Source organism: Saccopteryx leptura, chromosome 3 (assembly GCF_036850995.1).
Source record: "Saccopteryx leptura isolate mSacLep1 chromosome 3, mSacLep1_pri_phased_curated, whole genome shotgun sequence".
Lineage (NCBI taxonomy): Eukaryota > Metazoa > Chordata > Mammalia > Chiroptera > Emballonuridae > Saccopteryx > Saccopteryx leptura.
In genome coordinates this window covers 241,999,180-242,024,190 of record NC_089505.1, presented here as the reverse complement: position 1 = coordinate 242,024,190, position 25,011 = coordinate 241,999,180, and the positions used below count along the sequence as shown (strand labels likewise).

The window sequence follows — 25,011 nt, the reverse complement described above, 5'->3', positions numbered from 1 at the left end:
TAAAGATTACAGCTGGTGTTTAGAAAAGAAAAATAACATAGTTAGACTGGTGCACCCCCACTGTATGTTAACCAGTAAATACACAGAGTGAACGATGTTCGAGGCTGACTCCACCTTACGGAGTTTCAGTCCTCTGCTTTCTTTCATCTGTCTCTGGTTTCTTCTTTGCGTCCACGCTAATAAGAAACAACAACCTTATACTATAAATGTCTGCTTTTGTTTCCACCTCACTGTGATGATGAGCTCCTTGGAGGAAAAGAAGCAGGTTGTAGCCACCCATGTGTTCTCATCATACAGCACATTCTATGTGCTATGTATTCAATAAGTATTTCCTAAATGAAAATTTGAGTTTTTCCAACTACTCAGCTATGATATTCAATTTTGTGTGTCAACTTAATTAGGATATGGTGCACAAGTATTTGGTCATTTTTAGATGTAATTACATTTAAATCAATAGACTTTGAAGAAAGTTGATTACCCTTCACAATCAATTAATTAAAGTCCCAAGAAAAAAATAATGATGTCCCCCAGAGGAAAAAGAATTCTGTCTCTCTGGAGAACCCTGACGAAAACATCAATCATGAGGAAATAGAAGTGAAGACAGCAGTTGGTTAGGCTGGTCCAGAGTTGGAGATTGTCAAGCCAGTTGAAACAAAAAAAAAAAAAAAAAGAGAGAGAGAGACCCAAATATTTGGGGCATGAGAGTGATTGAGATAATGGATTGTAGAAGCTTACTCTGGCTGAGAAAGATAAAAGAAGGCTGATAGATGATAAAAAGAAAATGGAAGGATGACAGGACTGGAACTCTCAATGAGACTGAAGAAACAGATTTAGATATAGTGTAAGAGTCAGAGAGTGGCATCTGAGTATAAGATTTCAGAGGCGGTATAGGTTCTGTTTGTGCCATGGTCCCGTTGTGATCATAGAAATGGACAAGTGAAGAGTAAACAGAAAGAATTTTGCATTAGTTAGGGTCCTCCAGAGAAACTGAATCAATAAGAGGTATATGTATAAGGTGAGAGATTTATTTTAAGAAATTGGCTTGGGCAATTGTAGGGACTGGTGGGTCAGAACTGGAGACTCAAGGAAGAGTTGATGTTGCATTGTATTATATTCTATATATATTATTTCAAATTTTTGCTATTTTAAGGAGTATTAAAATAAACATTTCTTGTCTAAAATAGAATCAAATCTGAAGACAATACATTGTCTTTTCTAAAACATATATCTTGGGACTATGACTCAATCAAATGAACATTGAAATTACAATGCATGATCCCAGGTCTTAGGGAGAAATGGAAGTCTGTGGGTCATGAGACTAAGTCTATAAAGCTTATTTTCTTTCTTCCATGTTTTCCTTTACTTGCCATGATGTTTTTAATTTGCTGTTGAATGTCATTGTGAGTGCAGAAAAATTCTGACACTACCTACTGCACCACTGCCTGATCAAGCAACAAATTATATATATCTGAAGCTTATCATGACGTAAAATAAATACCCAAGCTAAATCTACGCATAAAAAAATGGGAAAGATATACCCTAAATTATTAACCAATATTTGCTCTAGATAGCAGAAGCATGGGGGATTTACTTTTCTTCCTTTTACTGTCCTACAGTGAGTTCAATAGAGCCTTCCCAAAATTCATGCCTACTCAGAACTACAGAATGTGACCTTGATTTAAAAAGGATCTTTACAGATGTAATTAAAGATCCTAAGATGAAATCATCTTGGATTTAGGGTGTTGCTTTCTGGCTCCATTGTTCCTCTACTATCTGTCTGAATCCAATGTGAACCTGCCTGGTCAGAAAAATCCAATGACTTGTATCTTTATAAAAAGAGGAGACAGAAACAGAGTGCAAGGTGATGTGGAGACAGATGCAGAGATTGGAGTGATGCACCTATAAGCCGAGGAGTGCCTAGGATTGCCAGCAACCAGGAAGCCAGGAGAAGCTAAGAGAGGGGCACCGGCTGGTTTTTCCCTCAGAGACCCCAGAAGAATCTAAGCCTACCAACACCTTGATTTTGAACTTCTGGCTTCCTGAACTATGAGAGGATAAATTTTTGTTGCTGTAGGCCAGTTTGTGATTATTTGTTAAAACAGCTCTGGGACTTAGTAATGGCATATTTCAAATATTTAAATATACATATGTATTACTATATTTTAACCTAAATAAAAGTTTTATAGCTTTTCTTTTGTCTATCTGTTAAATGTTATATCCTTACCTGCCATCTGAACCTCACACCCTGTTCCCCTCACCCCCGTACTTACTCTTACTTTTCTCTAGCAGCAGACTATCTTTCAGTTCCACTAGTATGCCAAGTCTACATACTCAGTCCCACAGAGCTGGCCTCATGAGTGCATGGCCAGTGCTGTCACACAGAACTTCACACTAAAAGCACTCTGTGATTGCTGTCTTGACATTTTTTTTTTTTTTTGTCTTGACATTCTTAATAATTGTGTCTTTGAAACTGTGAGTGAAGAACAGTGGGATAATGGGACATGCACTGGGGACTTGGAGCCTTGGCTCATGTGTGGACCCACTCCCACCACTTTCCTGGGATGAATTCACGGCTAGCTGCTCCCTGACTCGGGAGTCCAATATCCCTCTTCCTGCTCCATGACAGCTGTTGCCCTCTGCCTGGGCAAAAATTGGATTGTTCCTCCATTGCACTCCAGCCCCAGCCAGGGCCTGCATGAGTGGGGAGGGTCATGGTTGGGCATGCTCCCTGTAGGATGCCATGGCAGTCATCTTTGCTCTGGGCTGGCAGTGCCTTGGTAATGGTGTAATGCTGGTGGCCAAGGCCAGGCAGGTTCACATTGGATTCGGGCAGATAGTAGAGAACAATGGAGCCAGAAAACATTGGGCCATTTATGTTTAATAGTCTCTCAGCAGTGGATGAGCAAACAGACAGGGAAAACCACTTCCCTGGCAAACAAACAGCAAAAGTAGGCCCACACAGTGGTGGGCAGGAAATCCGCCATCTGCAATCACCCCCATCCACCATCTGTGCAGCACCCATAGCCTTACATAGAATATCCACACTGGCTGCTGCCACATGCTCATGCACTAATCAAGCAATGTGTTTGCAGCTGGTAAAACAGCGAGCAAACCTAACACAGCTATTTTCCCCACAGATGGTCTTTGGCAAGTGACTCAGTGGGGGCCTCTCACACACCCCAGTCTAGGTTCCAAGCATGTCCCTGCACAGAGGTTGCAATCTCTTGGGGTTACTCATCAGACATGAGTTGGGCAGCAGCCCATGAAAAGGAGAAATTGATTTCTTAGCTCCTTAACCAGGCCTCACATTTTCACTCTGCACCAGGCCCCACAAATCATCTAGCTGACCCTCCTGTTCCCTCTACCTAAGATGCCTTTACCTCTTCTCCCTGTTTAGCATAAAATAATAGTAACAATATAGTAATTATCATTTTTGAGCTCTTTACTATGTGCTAAGCACTTTGGACTGTAAGGAAGACAAGGCACACAGGGATAGCTGTCTTTCCAGTCGCTTGGGTGCAGAGCAAGTGCAGGCGAAGCAGAGGTGGCTTCCAGGTGAGGGATCTCAGAGTCAGAGGTGACAGATCTGGCCCTGAGGAACTCAGGTGCCTCCTATCCAGATAGAGGGTAGATCACCCTCACGACTGAGGTTGTCCAGAATGACACAGAATGTAGGCTAGGCAAAGCACTATGATCTGGGTCTTTAGTGTGTCAGAAATTAGGAAGAAGACCTAATTGATTAAGATAAGCTGGTACTGTCCCAAAGGAGAAAGGGTTTTAGAAGAGAGTAGTGGACAATTTGGGGGGAAGAGCAACAGCATGCTAGAAAAATTCTAACAGACTTCTCCCAACACACTCAATGGGAGCTAGTAAACAGCTTAATGCTCTCCAAAGAAAACCAAATTTTGTTTGTTTGTTTTTATAAAGATTCAGACTATAAGAAGGTTTGTTTACTATAAACAGGCTTCCAGAGACATGTTGAAATGGGATTTGAAGACAATACATTGTCTTTTCTAAAACATATATCTTGGGACTATGACTCAATCAAATGAACATTGAAATTGCAATGCATAATCCCAGGTCTTAGGGAGAAGTGGAAGTCTGTGGGTCATGAGCCTAAGTCTATAAAGCTTATTTTCTTTCTTCCATGTTCTTTTCCTTGACTTGCCATGATGTTTTTAATTTGCTATTGAATGTCATTGTGAGTGCAGAAAAATTAAAATTTCAAATTATTAACATGAACTTTACTGTTTATGTTATGCAATGCAAGTTATAAATGCACATAAGAACCTTTGACTCATATACAGAATTACCAAACTCACAGAATTTGTATTTAGTAACTGGCGCATGCTTATGTATTTCATTCTTATTATAACAAACTAACACCTGGTTTTTATTTTATTTTATTTTATTTTATTTTATTTTATTTTATTTTATTTACAGCAATTCAATGCACCCTTGGCCTCTTTGTTCTGTGTGAGGCCTAGGTGGGAGGCTCTGTCCCTGGATAATGGGAACAAGCAGGGACAGCCACAGAGTCTGGAGAACCAGCAGGGAACACATTGTAACACCCCGGAACTAGATGGCCCAATGCCTTCTGAGAACCTTTTTTGGGGTATTTCCAGATGTTTTTGATCCAAAAAGAGAAGCAGTTAGATTTGCAAGCAGTGTGAAATCTGCGCCTCACAGCCACTACTCTGCCTGTAAATAAAATCCCAACTAATCATTCAGAGGCACGTCTTCACCTCACTGCCATTATGTCATAGAGGAGGAATTCTGTAAAGTTTGGAGAACCAACCGGGGACCACACACAAGAGAGTGGGCTAATAGACAGTTGAGGCCACTGGCTGTTTTTGCTAGCTCACTGGGGGCAGAGAGCATTGTCCCAACTTGGGAACACTTTAAATCAGTGATTTTCAGGCTTCAACGTGCAACAGAATTACCTGGTGGGCTTATTAAAATAGAGCTGGGCTCTACCCCAGATTTTCTAATGCAATACTGAGATGGGGCCCGAAATTTTGCGTTTCTGACAAGTTCCCAGGTGAGGTCAATGCTACTAGTCTGGGCAACACACTTTGAGAGAGAGCAGAGCAGAGTGGTTTAACAGGCTTTGATAAAAGGACTCCACAAACAACACTTCATGTGGCTGTCATCCAGCTCCTGACCCATCTACCACTTCTCCGCATACCCCACCTTCCAGCCACACCTGACTTCTCTGGTTCCTCAAGCCCTCCCTGCTATGTCACATGTCCATGACTTTGCTATTTTATAATGCAGAACTCTATAAGAAATAAAATAAGAATCAATTCTAATGCTGCCCGGAGACTCTGCCACTGACATTTGGGTGTGCCCGGTAAGAAAGAATTGAGTGAGTTGCCTGCAAGTTACTTTGGAGTAGAGCTTGCAAGTAAACCTCTCAAGTGGCTGCTTTTAAATGTGCAAATGGAAGGCAGCAGCATCCTTACCTCAGGAAAACATACTCTCGTGTACAAGGATTGCCCTCATAATGAAAGTTTCCCAGTTTTTGGAATAGTAACTTGCTTTTGTGTAGCATTTTACAAAACACTTTGGCATATGTTGTCATATTTGGGTAAAGTGTTTGCTGAACGAGGGCTGAGGACTTGCTCCAGTTGTAATAAACAGAACCGAGCTTGGAATCTTGGTCTCCGCCCTCCAGGCTCTGCTCTGCCCACGTGGTGAGGTTTGCCTTGTTGTTACTACAGTATGGTTGACCACTTCCTGAGATGGACTCTTGACAATTGCAGTCATACTGCCCACTGCTTCTAGAAGCTTTTCCTCCTATAGAGGTGTACCTGCCTCCACTCTGTCCCCACTGTCCCCTGCCAAATACCCTGAGGCAGAAACTGCAGGGAGTTCAAAATCCTGACCCCCCAGTCACTTTCTCCTGCTCACCTCTGTCCCCAGTTGCCAGTTCCCGTCAACCCACTGCCCCAACTTCCTTCTCACTTTGAGAGTTAGTCACAAAAGGAATATTCAGAATGAGGCTCTTGATGGCAAAGGGTAGCGGGATATTGTGGGGGCCATCTGGCCCAGGAGAACCTGGAGCTGGAGGCCCGGAAGCCATCCACTTACTCACTGGGTGATCTAGGGAAAGAAACCTGTTTCTTTATCTATAGAATGTGGATGGTAATAAGGGCATAACATTGAGGAAGTGAGCAATAGATTTAAGCAACTCTCAAGATTACAACAGCCAATGAAAACAATGGCAAGGTCCCACAAGTCCAAAAAGAGATGAGCCTATGAGGTGGGAGAGGGTTTGGAGTCATAAGGAAAAAATGGCCAAGGAGGGAGTTGGAGCCAAAGATAATGATAATCAACACTTTTGACAAAAGTGTACAACCATGTAAGGACGATTACAATTATATAGAACAGTTCAATCAACTCTCCACCCCCCAAAATTCACCCAGGCTTCTTTGTAATTCCATCACCTACTCGTAACTCCTGTCAAACATCTATCTATTTATATCCCTTCAGTTTTGCCTTTCCAAAAACATTATATAAATAAAGGGAATATGCAGTATGTAATCTTCAGTTTCTAGTTCTTTCCCTCCACATATACTCTTGAGACTCATCCATGTTGGATGTTGGTGTGGTATCGACAGTTCACTTCTCTTTATGGCTGGGGGGTATCCTGTGTATGTGGGGGCCACAGCTTGTGCATCCCTTTACCAGCTGAGAGACATTGGGTTGATTCTAGTTTGAGATATTATGAATAAAGCTGTCATAAACATTCATATATAGGTCAGTAAAAAATTTTTATTTTTCTCGGTTTAATACTTAAGAGTGGAATTGCTAAGTCATATGATAAGAGTGTATTGAAACCTTATAAGAATCCACCAAACACTCTTCCAAATGGTTGTATCATTTTGGATTCTCACAAGAAGTGGACGAGACTTCCGTTGTTCTGCATTTCCGTCAACACATGGTACTGTCAGTTTTTTTTTTCGTTTTTTTTTTCTGTTTTTTTTGTGGTTTTTTTTTTGTATTTTTCTGAAGCTGAAAACGGGGAGAAACAGTCAGACAGACTCCCGCATGCGCCCGACCGGGATCCACCCGGCACGCCCACCAGGGGCCTCGCTCTGCCCACCAGGGGGCGTCGCTCTGCCGCGACCAGAGCCACTCTAGCGCCTGGGGCAGAGGCCAAGGAGCCATCCCCAGCGCCCGGGGCCATCTTTGCTCGAATGGAGCCTTGGCTGCGGGAGGGAAAGAGAGAGACAGAGAAGAAGGGTGGGGTGGGGTGGAGAAGCAAATGGGAGCTTCTCCTATGTGCCCCGGCCGGGAATCGAACCCAGGTCCCCCACACGCCAGGCCGACGCTCTACCGCTGAGCCAACCGGCCAGGGCCTGTCAGTTTTTTTATGTAAGCTCTACAAGGGCCAGAGTTCTTGGTCTATTTTGTTCAGTTTTTCCCATAGTGCTAAAACAATGTCTGACCCAACAAACATTTGTTAAATACATGAATAAATTATGCAGTAATTGTAGTTCAGCTTTTGATTCATTCCCCAACTGTGTTTTTCTTTTATTCAGCTACAGCAACTGCTTAAGAATCACAGGGTTGGAGAGATGGCCCTCCTTCTCCATGTACCCCATCTCTCTTTAAGAAGCATTCGTACTTGAACAGGCATCAGAATCAGTGGAGGGTGAATGAAAACAGATTCCTGAGCCCCACTCCCAGAGTTTCTGATTCATTGGCTCCGAGCAGGGCCTGGGGTTCTGCGTTGCTAACAACCTCCCATGTGGTGCAGATGCTGCCAACACCAGACCTCGCTGTAAGTAGCAAGTGTCTAGATTGGGAAGCTGGATGATCTAAAAAGCCAGGTTTCTAAATCTCATGGCACAGGGACTACCTGCATTTAATCTATTTCCAGTCCGGGTCACCTTTCATCTGTCTCCTGGCAGAATCGATTTCACCCCGACCCACCTTAAGATTCCCTACTTGAACTTTCCCTGACATGCCCTGGGCAGACCTGGAGGGCATCAGATGGCAATGGTCAGGTCGTCAGGCCTGCTTTTGTTCGGGCTGAACTGGTTCCCAGACCCTTGAGCACTGACTCAGCCACTGTCACCAGCCTCTTTGACAGCCTCAGCTACACTTCTAATTCATTCTTTCTCCCGTCCTTCTTTTCTTCCATCCTTCCCTGCCCACTGCTTTTTAGTCACTGGAATTCAGCCTTCATTACTTACATGAATTTGCTCAACATGCTCTTTGGTTTTTGTATTTTTTTTTAATTTTTTTAATTAGTTATCACCATTACCATTTTTTTTTTTTTTCATTTTTCCAAAGCTGGAAACGGAGAGGCAGTCAGACAGACTCCCGTATGCGCCCGACCGGGATCCACCCGGCATGCCCACCAGGGGGCGATGCTTTGCCCCTCTGGGGCGTCGCTCTGTTGCATCCAGAGCCATTCTAGCGCCTGAGGCAGAGGCCACAGAGCCATCCCCAGCACCCGGGCCATCTTTGCTCCAATGGAGCCTTGGCTGTGGGAGGGGAAGAGAGAGACAGAGAGGAAGAAGAGGGGGAGGGGTGGAGTAGCAGATGGGCACTTCTCCTGTGTGCCCTGGCCGGGAATCGAACCCGGGACTTCTGCACGCCAAGCCGACGCTCTACCGCTGAGCCAACCGGCCAGGGCCGGTTTTTGTATTTTTTAATTGACTTACCGGTGTAATATTGGTTAATAAAATTATATAACTTTCAGGTGTGCAATTCTATAAAATATCACCTGTATATTGTATTGTGTGTTCACTACCCCACCAACAGGCTTTTTGGTCTCATGGTAAGTTCAAATCCAAAAAGCATGTACAAGATTCATCAGTCTCAAACAGCAGCAGTGGGCTCCACCCCAGCCCCACCAAAGAACCAGAAGGCTGGAGGGAGGCTAGTGGGAAGCATCTTCCCGTTGCCCAGCATGAGCAGAGTCCTGAAGGTTCTCCAGGAGAAGCAGGGAGCGGGTGGAAGCACACCTAAGGGGAGCACTGGAATAAAGAGTCTATGATGAGGACTGGTGGTATAAAAATGTTATAAAAGCAGGGAGGGTCAGATGGAGCAGAGGATTAGAATTCAAAAGACTAGGAATCTAGATCTCTAAAGCTTGCCAGTTACAAACGACCTCTGAGGGATACCAAATTTCATTACCAAGACTAGTAAAAGAGACACTATTATCTATTTCTGATCCATTCTGGCATTTTTCTTATCTTGACCTCTTCAACTGCTTAGCTCTCTCTGGGATTTCTGCACAGCTGACACACCCAGGATTCAGGTCTTATAACAGAATACACACTGGCTGCCCTTTGGCATTTGTGGTTTCGAGAGTGTAACTTTAATTCTGTGTAGTCTCATTTTCTATTAGAGGTCTGTATTTTTAGGTCAAGTATAAACTTGTTGAAGGCAGGACCACCTACAGCATGAGCTAACTTTTTAGCCTAATCTCCTTATTTTGTTTAATCTTTATAACATCAAATGAGTCACTGAATGAGATTTGAGCTCTGAAATCTTAATGTTAACATAGAATAGAATAATTAAAGTGTTTGTAGATGATCTGTTAATACTCCAAAAAATAAAGGCAAAGGAATATATAAATAAGAATAGTAAAAATTAATGTTTGTTGAAGCTGGGTCCTAGATTCAAAGAGGATTCATTGTTCAATTTTCTCTACTTAAAAGAAAAATTGACTGATTGATTGGTTTCAGAGAAAGAGAGGAAGTGGGAGGGAGAGAGAAACATCAATCTGTTTCTGTATGTACACTGACCAGGGATCAAACCAGCAAGATCAGATTCAGGCTGGGGCTGTGTCACTTTGGGACTATGCTCTAAGCAACCAACCTATCTGGCCATGGCCGATTCTTTCTATTTTTTAAATGTGTTTTTCAGTTTCTATAATAAAAAGTTCAAAATGAAAACAGCCAAAATAGAATAAATCCTGCAAGAACTCTTTGGAATTCTCCACCTATACTCTTTTTAGAGGTTAAAGGGGAATTATTTAAATGTCCCATGTCCACATATAGATTTACCTTTTATGACATCATTTAGTCCAGCCCAGTGTTCCTCACCACCACCAGGGGAGGAAAGCAAACTATCCATAACATAGAATTTCTCATTTTTAACCACTGTCAAGGGTACAATTCAGTACAATTCAGTACAATTCAGTACAATTCAGACATTCAACATTTGCAAGGTTGTGCTACCATCATCAGTAGTTCTTTTTTTAGTGGCTCTTAAATGTTAAGTGTTGCTGTGAAAAAGAATTCCTAAACAGAGTAACATATGCACATAATGGACTTGGGGTTTCATGGGCAAATGCAGGTCATTGAAGGAAAATTTGACAATAGGGATGTTTTACTTTTTTTTTTTTTTTTTAAAGAAAAGCATTAGCAATATTCATTGTAATATAATTTGATATAAAAATACTTAATTTCCTCTGGTAATCAAACCTCCCAGATATGAAACCTGAAGAAGGCCAAAAGGGAGCTTAGTGGGACAAGGGTAGAGAGGCTATTATATACAGCATTCAGGGAGTCTCGAGGGCTGCACTCCAGACTCCCTTGGGTTCTATACACCCTAGAAGGCCTTTACCCACCCCCAAGTCCTGGGAGAAATGCAGGCAGCAGAGAGATGGTGGAAACAAAGATATACCTGACAAGAAAGGCTGGGGGTGGTTTTGAGGCCCAGCTAATTTTCTAAAATTGTAACTTTAGCAAAATTGCATTGTAGGTATTTAGAAAAATAAAAACTTTAATAGGTGGTGCTATGTCACATTTGACTTTGCTGTGCAGTGCTACTGCCTGAGAGGGATGGAGAGGGCAAGAGAAGGCAGGAGCAGGAAACTGGCAGGACCAGAAAGCCATGGCTTTACCTGGGGCTGGCCAGGCAACTATAACCTAGGCGTGAGTGGCCTTTCACCTTTTGTCGCTGTGGAAGTGTTTCCTCTTAATTCTTTTCTTCCATCTGACTATTGCCAAAACGGCTAAACTTGGGCCAGTTGTTACCCAAGAGACCAAGACAAATATTATAGGTCATGTGCCAAAACCTGTAATCTGAGGCTCAGGAAGGGGGGGGGGGTACCCAGACAGACCCACTTTGATTATTTCTACAGGGGGAAACACTGGGTAGGTTCGAGCTCTATGGTCAATATAATAAATTAATGAGAAGCTTTCAAAAAGCAACCCAGTCCCACTGAGGATGAGGGAGACTTGGGGACCAAACATCAAGAGGAAATCAGCTGACTGATATACCGTGTTGCAGTCTAATCTCATAAGCCCAGTGACTCTGACCAAGTAGGAGGCTAAAGGCCTCCTGTTGGCCATTCTTCGGGTCAATAAAGCTGGTTCTTTAGTTGATGCAGGACGCCAATCACGATCTCCTGTAGGGTCTGAGCTTACAATGCTCCTCAATCCAGCTGAAGATACAGGCTGACAGCTCCTGAAAGCTGGTCATGGAGATGGAGGCAATAAAGGACTGGAACAGGGAGTCCATGATGCCTTGAAACACATTGAACTTGACCTGGTCAGAGACCTGGCCCTCCCTTCATGTGGGTTGTCCTGGTGTGCCTTCACGATCTGCTCATAGTTCACTTTTATGATCTTTAGGGCCATGACGTCCTTGCGTAGTGTGGACACCTCCTCCTCCTGCTTTTTCTTCTCCTTGTGCAAAAACTGGATGTAGTCAATAGTCTTCTGTAGAACAATGGCTTTGCTGAGCTTCTGGGTGCCAATGGAGAAGTCTTGCTGCTGGCAGGTGGGGACGATGGTCTGAAGGTCATCATAGCCTCTCTTGATGGCATCCCTCCTCTTCTGTTCAGCCCAAGTGTGTGCTTGCCGCCGCCGGTCTTTGTAGGACTCCTTGTAGGACTCCTGGTGGTAATCACTGTCCTCGTCATCTGTGTTGGGGACAGAAGAGGCACTGGTGGAACCAATGCTATTAGCTCTGGACACTACACTTCCCTTGCAGGTGCTTTCTATGAAAAGACCGGGGTCCAGACTGTTGTCGCTGTAAGCATACTTCACCTTGACCCAGGGGTCCTCTGGAGAGGCTCCGGGTTCCGTCATCTCCGACCCACCGTAACCAGAAAGCCGGGATGTTTTACTTTAAGAGATGACACCATTCCCGCCCTATTCACCACCACCACCGGAGACTCCACTCCTCCCCGAGTGTCTAGTTCTGAGCTGAGGCCTTGAACTCACCCCCAACTTTTCACAATTAGGAAAGGGAGATCCTGAAGTGGATACTGCATTATTCACTTTGCCTGCTAGGCTCTGCCTTCCCTGGGCTTGTCTCCTCTTCCCCACCACTCTCCACAAGCCTGGACTCAGCCCACACTGCTGCTAAAACACCAGCCTCCCTACAAGAAGTCCTGGCTTCACAGAACACATGCTTTTTACCTCACTTGGCAACTGTCTGGCTTCGGAGCTAGGTTAGGTTAAGCCAAGCATGACTTGCAGACTTGTTGGCCCATCAGAACCAGTAGGAAAAAGTACCCATTCCTGGGCTTACCTCAGACCCACTAAAGCCAAATTACCAGAGGCAGAGGAAATTTAAAAAGCCGAAGTGGTGGAGTTTGGTGAGCTAGGGACAAAATGGGGCAAGATCAGGTTAGATTCAGGCTGGGGCTGGATCACTCAGGGTCTTGAAGTCCATGTAATGAGTCTGGATTGTATTCTAGTCTAATTTCCTCTTTAATGAACTAGGAGGCAGGGAGATATTCTACCCTACTTGCTTGCATAGCTTTCAGCAAAGCTTCTCTGTGATTGCCAGTTGTAACAATAATAATAGTAATAGCGGCAATAATAACAACAAAGATGCCTGACCAGGCAGTGGTACAGTGGAGAGAGCATCGGACTGGGACGCAGAGGACCCAGGTTCGAAACTTTGAGGTTGCCAGCTTGAGCACAGGCTCATCCGGCTTGAGCACGGGCTCATCAGCTTGAGCATGGGATCATAGACATGACCCCATGGTTACTGGCTTGAGCCCAAAGGGTCGCTGACTTGAAGCCCAAGGTCACTGGCTTGTGCAATGCATCACTTGCTCTGCTGTAGCCCCCAGTCAAGGCACATGAGAAAGCAATCAACGAACAATCAAGGTGCCACAACAAAGAACTGGTGCTTCTCATCTCTCTTCCTTCCTGTCTGTCTGTCCTTATTAGTCCTTCTCTCTGTCTCTGTCACAAAAAGTAAATAAATGACAACAAAGATAACTAACGTTTATTATTTATTTTGTTTCAGCCATTAAGCTAAGTGCATTCTCCATCACATTGTAGAGCAGGGGTCCCCAAACTTTTTACACAGGGGGCCAGTTCACTGTCCCTCAGACTGTTGGAGGGCTGGACTATAAAAGAAACTATGAACAAATCCCTATGCACACTGCACATATCTTATTTTAAAGTAAAAAAACAAAATGGGAACAAATACAATATTTAAAATAAAAAACAAGTAAATTTAAGACAAGAAACTGACCAGTATTTCAATGGGAACTATGGGCCTGCTGTTGGCTAATGAGATGGTCAATGTGCTCCTTTCATTGACCACCAATGAAAGAGGTGCCCCTTCCGGAAGTGCAGCGGGGGGCCGGATAAATGGCCTCAGTGGGCCGCATGTAGCCCACGGGCCGTAGTTTGGGGACCGCTGTTGTAGAGCATACTCTTAGAAATGGATCAGTTTTCAGCCTTTATTCGATCACATCTTTGCCTCTAAGACCAAAATCAGAAAATAAGAAAGGTCAGGGCTCTGAGCAGTATTAATGTATTTAGAGCCTGTGACTTACAACCACCTCCAGGGTGGGGGTTGGTAGAGTCGATCTGGCAGATCAGATACTAGTTTCATGCAAGTTTACTCTGGCATATTTTAGTCCCAATACCATAGACTTTATATAATTTACTTTAAATGTATTGACATGGAACCACGTTGGATGTGTAGCTAAATACCCTCCTGCTTCTGAGAATTGAAGGGAACATACTGAAGGCAGCCATTCAGGTCTATGCCACTGACAAAGTGCTATCATCTTTTACCAAGAGAGGTCTTAACAGACCAACCCAATTCCTAATTGACAGGAAGCATGACCCCAGACCAACCACTCAAGAATCAACATAGTCATTAATGTCATTAGCCCTGCAACATTTAGTTGGCTCATTTTCAGCAATTTTATTTGGTAAGTTTTGTCATTTAGATAGTCAATATTTCTCAACCTGGAGCAATTTTGTCCCCAAGGGGACACTTGACAATGTCCAGAAACATTTTTTGATTGTCACAACTGGAGGAGTGGGGGGTGGCAGGGTGGGCAGAGGACACTACAGGCATCTAGTGTATAAAAGCTGGGTGGGGAAGCTACTTTTGTCATGTAATGCACTGGAAAGTCCACACAACAAAGAGTTATCTGGCCCAAAATATGAAGAGTGCCAAGGCTGAGAATTCCTGAGCCATCTGGAAATACTTTTTAAGATGACTATATTTTGGAAAGTTCAACAGCAGGTTATATTGCTTAATACTATTAGTTCGCTGGGTTCTTTGTTGATGGTTTTGTTTTGTTTTTCTTTGGCCATGTTGGGAAATTGGTCACAACTCTTTGAAGTTTTCCAGAAAGTATGTTAAAATCATGGTTTTTTTGTTTGTTTTTTGTTTTTTTTACAAAGACAGAGAGAGAGTCAGAGAGAGGGATAGATAGGGACAGACAGACAGGAATGAAGAGAGATGAGAAGCATCAATCATCAGTTTTTCATTCCAACACCTTAGTTGTTCACTGATTACTTTCTCATATGTGTCTTGACCATGGGGCTACAGCAGACCGAGTAACCCCTTGCTCAAGCCAGTGACCTTGGGTCCAAGCTAGTGAGCTTTGCTCAAACCAGATGAGCCCGCACTCAAGCTGGTGAGCTCGGGGTCTTGAACCTAGGTCCTCCGCATCCCAGTCCAATACTCTATCCACTACGCCACTGCCTGGTCAGGCACAATCATGTTTTTGAAGGAAGAATATTGAAGCTTTCACCTGCACGTTGGAGTTTGTACTGGACACACCCAGAGTAGTTTTCAAGGGCAACATCTTAGTTCTCTATGTATACTGATTAGTAGCTTTAACTTTCAAAAAATAATGTCCTCTCTACACTCATTGGGGTTCAAGAGCCACCCTTTCTCAGCATCACTATCTATACTCAAGTTCTTGCCCAAGAACATCACTGTAGCAGGGCAGCTAGCAGCCCAACACAAACTAGCATTTCCTTTCACAGGGGCGCATCATTATCAGACAGTGGCCAGTTTCTGTCTTCTTCAGCACACCTACCACCCACATCTTTGCATCTAAATGTAGCTGATTGTGTGTATCAATTCTGGGTTGAAAACCAGGCACACCATCACCTTGTCTTTTCACATCTGCTAACAGGGAGTGGAGCCAGAAGGAGGTTGGAGCCCAGATCCCTGAGTCACCCTTTGGAGGAGAGCCACCCACCCGTTAAGGACAACTGCTTGGACATTACATGAGCAGAGAACTATACTTACAGTAAGCCACCGAGATTTTGAGGTTTGTCTGTTATAGTAATGTTACCCACCCTAACCTCAAACACTTTACCTCCCACTTTCTTAGCCAATTATAAAAATCACTGTTTATAGAGGATCATCTAAAACTAAGGTCAGCAAATCTTGGCACATGGGCAAACCCAGACTGCTACCTGTTTCTGTACAGCTACAGACCACAAGCTAAGAATGGTTTTTACACCTTTAAAAAGCTCTAAAGGATAATAACATTGTGTGACACACAAAAATTATGAGAAATTCAAATTTTAGTGTTCCTAATAAAGTTTTATTGGACCGCAGCCACACTCCTTTGTTTACAGAGTCTCTGTGGCTGCTTTTACCCTACGATGACAGCATTGATTAGTTGTAAGAGATCTCATGGCCCTAACATCTGAAATATTTACCATCTGGCCCTTGACAGAAAATGTTTGTTAACCCCTGGCTTGAAAGATATGCAGATCACCCATTCATCTAGATATAATGTTTAGAAGTTGTCTCCAGGCCGCGGCAATTGGTTCAGTGGTAGAGCATTGGCCCAGCGTGTGGATGTCCCTGGTTCAATTCCCAGTCAGGGCACACAAGAGAAGCAACCATCTGCTTCTCCACCCCTCCCCCTCTCCCTTCTCTCTCTCTCTATTGCTTTCTTCATCTCCCACAGGCATGGCTTGGTTGGAGCAAGTTGGCCCTGGGCACTGAGGATGGCTCCATGGCCTTGCCTCAGGTGCTAAAATAGCTCTCTTGCTGAGTAATGAAGCAATAGCCCTAGATAGGCAGAGCATCACCCATAGGGGGCTTGCCAGGTGGATGCCGGTTGGGGCACATACAGGAGCTTGTCTCTCTGTCTCCCTGCTTCTCACTTAAGAAAAAAAAGAAACAGTCTCCTGTCCCTTTTCCAGCAGAAGAGTGTATATAGAATGGGGCTCTGCTCAGTCTACTTTGCTTTAACCCCTTGTAGGAAAACAGCTCTCATTGAATAGTTCTAAGGCACTATTGCAGGGTTATTTTTGAGGACCCCAGAAGATATTTCTCTTAAGTCTCAGGACCAGGATAATCCATGCCACTCCTTTGTGACAATCATTATTACAAAATATTTGCTTGAGCTCCAAGGATGTTCTAAGCAAATTTATAGCCCTCATCTTCAATGAACAGGCTCTTAGATGAATTTCTTGAACACTAACATCACCCTGGAATTATTTTATTGTTCTACACTTTCATCTTTGCCTCCATCACTTCCTTTAAAAACTTCACTCAGTGGCAAATATTTCTCCAAGCTGCTTCAGAAATCCTTTTTTAAATGAAGCAAAATGGGAATTAATAAAAATATAAACAGGCCTCATCTGTGGTGGCACAGTGGATAAAGCATCGACCAGGAACGCTGAGGTCGCCGGTTCAAAACCCTGCACTTGTCTGATCAAGGCACATATGGGAGTTGATGCTTCCTGCTCCTCCCCCCTTTCTCTCTCTCTCTCTTTCTCTCTCTCACTCTCTCTCCTCTCTAAAATGAATAATTTTTTTAAAAAGTTTAAAAAATAACTCTTAAAAAAATAAGTAAAATAAACAAAAGAACCTATCTTGTCTATGTTGGGAACTATGTCTCACAAAACCCCTTTGACTGTGGGTCTCAGAGGGGAAGTTGGATGCAATGTGGGGGCAGTAGCAGCAACCATTGGGCTCTAACAGCCTCATAAATGAGAGTGGTGAGAAACACTCAATGCAGAGGTACAGGCAGCTTCCCCTCATGACTAGCTCCTCTCCTAGGTCTTTCCCAATTGCCAACCCTGTGGGCCAGTAGTGAGCCCAGGTCTTACTACCAGACACTGTACTTCAAACCTGGCTTTGTTAACCCCTGGCTTGAAAGATATGCAGATCACCCATTCAGAGGCACAAGCCATACTAAACCCTCCACCTTCCACAGACTTCTACACGGGCCACCTTTGCAGGACAATTCACCTACAGGATGTGCCCATCCTCCCAACTTCCCTTCAAGTTTCAGCTCAATTACAAGCACCAGGACTGGTTAATGACTCTCCTGTGATCCTTCAAATCCCCTTCTGAGGCCTGTGCTCACCCAGAAGCTTCCACAATCATGTAAGGTGTAATTTCTCTAAATTCCTTATTCCACAATACTCATAGTGATTCAACCTCCCTGATTGAATCTGGACCAATACAAATAATGTAACATTTTATTACAAATAAAATAGATAGTGAAGAACATTTCCCTCTCCTAACTCCTAACTTCCGTTATTGGTCACATCTGATCTTCTCATTAAATAAAGATGTCCTCATTTCTAGATCTCAACCTAGAGAAGAAGAATTTCTACTTCTGCAAGGTTCTATCAATGCTGTAAAAATGTCTCAAGTCTTGGGCCCGCAGGAAGGTGCAGGCTGAATTAGAGGTGGATAGACTCAGCACCACTTTGAGTTACCTCCTTCCCATCACTCTCACAAGAGAGTCAGTATGGCCATTTCCCAAGCATTTTCTCTCTAGGAAACAGAAGGTAGCATTTTCTCTGGCTGTTTAGAATCAAGAACCACCCTCCCTGCTCATGCAATTTTCCTAAATCTTATCTCAGAATGTTTGTATTTTCTATCTTGTTTAATGGCCTCTTTGGTCATCAAATTCCCCTCTGAGAAAAATAGCACCTGACTTGGGACACAGGTGACATTGACTGCTTTCTTGACGTAAGTTCAAAGATACTGGAATTTAGTCATTAGTGATTTATTTTGGGGGCTATTCCATCATAAATGCTTCTTCTGCATTTAGAGTCTCTTAAAAATGCAAATGTGTCTCAAAGAAGCAAACCACTATATAGCTCTGACAATGTGCCAGAGACTATTTTGTGCACATCACAGATATTAATTCATCTAGACTTCTCATCAATGCTTTGAGGGAGTTACTTTTGCTATCATTCCCTTTTTCAGATGCAGAAACCAAGGCATAGAGTACAGTAGTTAAATAACTTGCACAGGGTCTCCCAGCTAGTCAGTTTCAGGATATGGACCCCAGTATCTGGTTTGGAATATGTGTTTTTAACCAACACACTTTACCATATCTCTGCAGAGATAAATGATTTGGGCTTGATTTTATTTACTCATTTATTTAGTCAATAAATATTTATTGAGCATTTACTATGTTCTGGATAGTTTGCTAAGCCCTATGGATGTGGTAAATGTGTCCCCACTGTCCCTGCCACCATGAATGTGGTTCCTAGACTCATTTGCACTCTCATATCTACTAACATTTATATTGTCTGGGATTTCCAGTATACAGTATGCTTTGAAAAATAATAGTGTATAAGTAATGATAACTAGTATTTCCCCATGTATAAGATGCACCTTTTTTGAAAAATTTGGGATCTATAAACTAGGTGCGTCTCATACAGTAGTTGTAGATATTTTTACTTGCATTTCCCGCTTTTTTGCATTTGTTGTCTTTGAGCTCATTGTTTTGTACTGTATTTGTTACCGCTATATTACAGTAGGTTATGTTTTGCCACATTCTGCCCAGAAATGGCTCAGAAAAGATTTTCATACAGTGCTGAATTCAAGTTAAAAATGATCCAGTTTGCAAAAGTGAATGGAAATCATGCTGCTGAACATAAGTTTGGTCGTCCTCCAACTGAGAAATCAATCTGAGACTGGCTACGGGAAGAAGAAACCCTACTGAAAATGCCACGGCAGAAGAAAGCCATCAGAGGCAAGTCAGCAAAATAGCCTGATTTAGAGAGGGAATTGAAGATATAGATTGAAGAGCAAAGGGCAATTGGAATTCCTGTGTCCACAAAGATGGTTCAGCATGAGGCAAGAAGAATTGCTGATGAAAAAGAAGTTGGCCTGACCTGTGGTGGCGCAGTGGATAAAACATCGACCTGGAAATGCTGAGGTCGCTGGTTCGAAACCCTGGGCTTGCCTGGTCAAGGCACATATGGGAGTTGATGCTTCCAGCTCCTCCCCCCTTCTCTCTCTCTCTCTGTCTCTCTCTCTCCCTCTCTCTGTCCTTTCTAAAAAATGAATAAATAAATTTAAAAAGAAAGAAAAAGAAGTTACTAATTTCAAAGGGGAGGACAACTGGTGCTTCAGATTTATGAAACGGAATGTACTAAATATGCGTACATGCACCAGACTTGCCCAAAAGGTGCCTGAGAAGGTCCTTGAATTTCATCATGTTGACATTCAATATAAAAAGACACATCAGTTTGAGTTGGGACAGACTGCAAATATGGACGAAGTCCCCTTTCAATTTGATGTCCCAAGTAACAGAATGTTGGTAAGAGGGGGGTGAAAATTGTAACTGTGAAGACAAGTGGATATGAAAAGAGCCATTATATAGTTGTTCTAGCTTATTGTGCCCACAGAACCCAGCTGCCTCCTATGCTGATTTTCAAATGCAAAACAATGCCAAAAGAAGACATTCCTCGATGAGTGATTGTCCACATTCATGACAAGTGTTGGATGGATCAGGATGGAATGAAGATCTGGTTTGAGAAAGTTTGGAGAAGGAGACCAGGTGGGCTCTTACACAAACCTGCCCTATTGGTGCTTGATCAGTTCAGGGCACACATAACAGAAGAAAACACAAAGAAGATCACTGCAAAGTGAAAAATAAAACTTGCCATCATACCTGGAGGCTTGACATCCCAGCTCCAAACACTTGATGTCAGCATTAACAAACCCTTCAAGGCTGTAATGAGAGATGAATGGAACCAATGGATGAAGTTTTCTGGGGACAATTTGACAGCGGCAGGAAGAGTGAAGAAACCAACTATAGGAGAAATTTGTACCTGGGTGAAAAAATCCTGGGATAATACCAAGATTGAGATAATTGTCAAGTCATTTAAGAAGTGTGGCATTTCAAATGCCATAGATGGAACTGAGGACAAGGCAATACATGAAGTCAATGATCTACCATCTGACACAATTGAGGACAAGCTAATGGATGGGAGTTTTGACAGTAATGAGGAGTTGCATAAATTTCTTTTTATTGCAACACCTTAGTTGTTCATTGATTGCTTTCTCATATGTGCCTTGACCGCGGGCTTTCAGCAGACCAAGTAACCCCTGCTCAAGCGAGGGGCATTGGGTCCAAGCTGGTGAGCTTTTTGCTCAAGCCAGATGAGCCCGTGCTCAAGCTAGTGAGCTCGGGGTCTTGAACCTTGGTCTTCCGCATCCCAGTCCAACAATCTATCCACTGCACCACCGCCTAGTCAGGCAAGTTGTATAAATTTTATGATGAATAAAACTTGAGTTCAATAACTTTATGTAATACATTTTTTTTCAAATTTCAGTTCCCAAAATTAAGATGTGGTTTATACATGGGGAAATATGGTGCCATTTATTGAAGTATATACTATATGCCAGACATTGAGCTTATTTCTGCAAGTTTCCCACTGCCTTGTTCCCTATGCAGCAACACCAATCTACAACCCTCCCCCGCCCTGCCATGCCTCAACCAGCCTCATCAGTGGGGTCCTTTAATCACCTTCCTACCCAGAACCAGCTCAGACCAGACCCACCCCAATTTCTGTGTTCATTCTTGTGCTTGACTTGGAGGCAGTAGAAGAATTGAGATAGGACCCTACTGGTGTTAGAAGTCAGAAGCTGTCATTATAATAGAATTAAGTTATGTGATCCTTTCCTTTATCTGAAAAAGGACTGGGGTTTTTTGTTGTGGTTGTTGTTGTTTGTGGTTTTTTTAGGTGAGAGGAGGGGAAATAGTGAGGCAGACTCCGTGTGTCCCCTGACCAGGATCCACTTGGCAACCCAGTCTGGGGATGATGCTCCAGTCCTGAGCTACTTTTGCACCTCGGGCTGACACACTCAGACCAACCTAGCTATCCTCAGCGCTGGGGCCAAGCTCGAACCAATTTGGCCACTGGCTGCAGAAGGAGAGAGAAAGCAAAGGAGGAGAGGGAAGAGGGGAGAAGCAGATTGTTGCTTCTCTTGTGTGCCCTGAACAAGAACCAAACCCGGAACTTCCATATGCTGTGCCTACACTTTATCCACTGAACCAGGTGCCAGGGCCTGAAATTATTTTAAGAAAAAATTTTAAAGTATTTACTGAGCACTATTATGAAGAAACTTTCTAAAAATTTAATTGCTGTCATTACTAGTTACCTATACCACATTAAAAAATGTTTACAGAAATAAAAAAAAAAAGAATGGTTTTATCTCAAATTACCCCTTCACCAAACAGTTCTTAAGGTCATGATTTCTTCCCCAAATGCATTATTCCTCCTGTATTCCCTATCTTGTTGAATGGCCTCTTCATTCATCAAACTGGACCTCACAGAGCATCCTGACCTCCTCCCCATGTTTGTCCAGCCTACTTTCCATGCCCAGTTAATCCATGTCTTAGTCCCTCGGTTTGGAGAACTATAATCAATGACCAGCACTTACTGTGTCCACATCAAGCTCGAAGCTTACCCCCATCTGAGACTAGACTCCAAAAGCTAATACTGAGATTGTAAGAAGAGAAAATGATGCTTAAGAACAAATTTTTCCTTCTGATTTATCTCCAGACAATCTGGATCCTGGGAGAATCTAGTTCAAAATGCTTTGAGGGAAGATAGGTGTGCAATTAAGTGTTATCTGTTATCTTTGTTAAATGTTTAGAAAGCCCAAATTAAAATTCTGAAGTGGAACGTATTTATCTCCAAGCAGGGGAAAGGCCAGGCTGCTCAACCAGCGAGCTCATTCCTTTTCCCAGAGCCCAGTCCTATTCTGGGTGGTTAATTCCCAGAGGGGCTGAAACTTCCCAGTAAAAGCCACGTGGCAACAGGTGCAACCACCAGTCTCTGGGTAGATTGGAGGCATTAAGGGCCTGGACCTGAGATGGAAAAGAGTGGGAGGATATGAGGGATAGGGCTGCATTAAAGGGCAGAGGACATTCTTTAAAAATAATTAAATTGGCCCTGGCCGGTTGGCTCAAGCTGGGTAGAGCTCGGCCTGGCGTGCGGGGGGACCCCGGGTTCGATCCCGGCCAGGGCACATTGGAGATGCGCCCCCCCCATTTGCTTCTCCACCCCCCTCTCCTTCCTCTCTGTCTCTCTCCTTCCCCTCCCGCAGACCAAGGCTCCATTGGAGCAAAGATGGCCCGGGTGCTGGGGATGGCTCCTTGGCCTCTGCCCCAGGCGCTAGAGTGGCTCTGGTCGCGGCAGAGCATCGCCCCCTGGTGGGCAGAGCGTCGCCCCTGGTGGGCGTGCCGGGTGGATCCCGGTCGGGTGCATGCGGGAGTCTGTCTGACTGTTTCTCCCCGTTTCCAGCTTCAGAAAAATACCAAAAAAAAATAATAATAATAATTAAATTCACTTCCTCTTTAACAGTTTTATTTATTTATTTATTTATTTATTTATTTATTTATTTACAGAGACAGAGAGTGAGTCAGAGAGAGGGATAGACAGGGACAGACAGACAGGAACGGGGAGAGATGAGAAGGTTCATTGCGCGTTGCAACACCTTAGTTGTTCATTGATTGCCCTCTCAAACGTGCCCTGACTGCGGGCCTACAGCTGACCGAGTAGCCCCTTGCTGGAGCCAGCAATCTTGGGTTCAAGCTGGTGGACTTTTGCTCAAACCAGATGAGCCCACGCTCAAGCCGGCGACCTCGGGGTCTCAAACCTAGGACCTCTGCATCCCAGTCCGATGCTCTATCCACTGCGCCACCACCTGGTGAGGCCCTCTTTAACATTTTATGATGACTTCTTTCTCATGACTCTCCAGGAACTACCCTCACCAAGTCATGAGTGACCACTTACTTACCTCTGGTTGTTTTTCTTTGCCTTCTCCCAACTTGGGCTCCTGAACTTTTGGGCTTCCTTATTTTTGAACTACCCTTCTTAACAGGTTCTCCTAGAGATTGCCTTCCACCTTTCCATTCCTTCCTCTAGACCTGTTGAAGCTTCCACTTTACCCTCCCATCCTCTAAATGCCAGATTTTGCCAAGGATCAGTCCCTGGGTTGCCACTTGTCTCTCTCCATACCTTCTCCTTCAACAAGACCACCACTTCTACTTTAATTGACTTCAACACTGTCTCCTCCAGGTGAACTATTCACAGGTACTGTTATCACCTCTACCTGTAATAACTCTTCTCAATTTTCATGGCTTTCTCAAGAGCTGTGCTATTATTTTACCATTCAAGATTAAAACGGAGGGGTCCTCTCTGTCAATTTTATCTTCCTGTTCCTCTTTTCTCCATCAGACCCAAGATTGTCCACTTGCCTAGCTGAATCCCATCACTGTTTCCATTTCCACCCTTCTAAAATGAGACTTCAACACATACCTACATAAAGACCTCAGCCCCCTAACTGGTCTCCATCATCACAATTCTGAATGCTGGTTCTCAGTTCTATGAAAGGGCCATATTGACCCTTAAACTTCCCTCAGTTCCAAATGAGTCATTTAGAGTCATTCTTATCACTTCTACTTTGGATTCACAAACTTATAAGTCAAATGCAAAGACTAAACTCACCTTTTATTCGTTCTTATCTCAGTAATATATTGGGATATAGGATTAATCCTCCTGTTGATCATTTAAAACTATAAACAAAGTATTTTTTTTAAGTTTAAGGGCACTGGAGAACATTGGTGGATAGCAGAAAGTGTAGAGAATTTTACCTTTAAAAGAAGGAAAATATGATGAATTAGATCCATGGTTACCCTATCTATCCCCTAAGGATTGTGTGGTGTGGTGCAGGGGAATAAAGCTCAAAGAGAAAAAGCATCAGTCTTAGTGGGCTAAGAAGTCAGAGGTCAGAGTTTGGGAAAGCAATTGGACATTGAAGGGGAAAATCCTGGAAAGAAGAGAGTCACAGAGGAGAAACCCCAAGATCTATGTGCAAACCCCCTTCAAATCGTTGTATTACTTTGAACTAAACATGTTCAGAAAAAGAATCCAAACAACCCAGCAGAAAGCAATAACTTTATATGCAGATATTTTAAGAGTTGTCTGATGCTGAGGAGACTGACTTTTAAGTTCAAGTTTGAACTTCAAACCAATTTAGAGGGTCTTACTTTTCCAGTGAAGTCCCATAAGTGCTATATTTAGGAGTAAGACTAAGGCTAACCCGCTGGATTAAGGGAAAATATCCCTGACATAACAGAACTAAAATGAAGCCTCCATAATAACTGAGTGAACCACCAGTAATTTAACTACCATCAAGAACAAAACTTAAGCCTCTCTGGAGTAAGATTGCTAAACCCAGTACCTATGCAATGCAACATTTAATATTGAATATATTACAAAAATTATCAGACTTACGAAGAAGCAGAAAATTGTGATTCAAAGTCAAGAGAAAATAGTCAGTGAGTCAATGGACACAGACATATTGTCAACCCCTATGTTAAATTTAAAAACAACATTCTAAAATAACAATGAGACTGACCAGGTGGTGGTGCAGTGGATAGAGCATTGGCCTGAGCCCAGGTTCTAAACCTTGAGGTTGCCGGCTTGAATGTGGGCTCACCAGCTGGAGTGCTGGGTAACCAGATTGATTGTGGGT

The 25,011-nt window shown here is 43.3% G+C and overlaps 1 pseudogene; it reads right to left on the bottom strand.

Moving 5' to 3' along the window:
* Positions 1-11,329: 11,329 nt before the first annotated feature.
* On the bottom strand, positions 11,330-12,081 carry LOC136397873 (max-like protein X; annotated as a pseudogene).
* Positions 12,082-25,011: the final 12,930 nt, after the last annotated feature.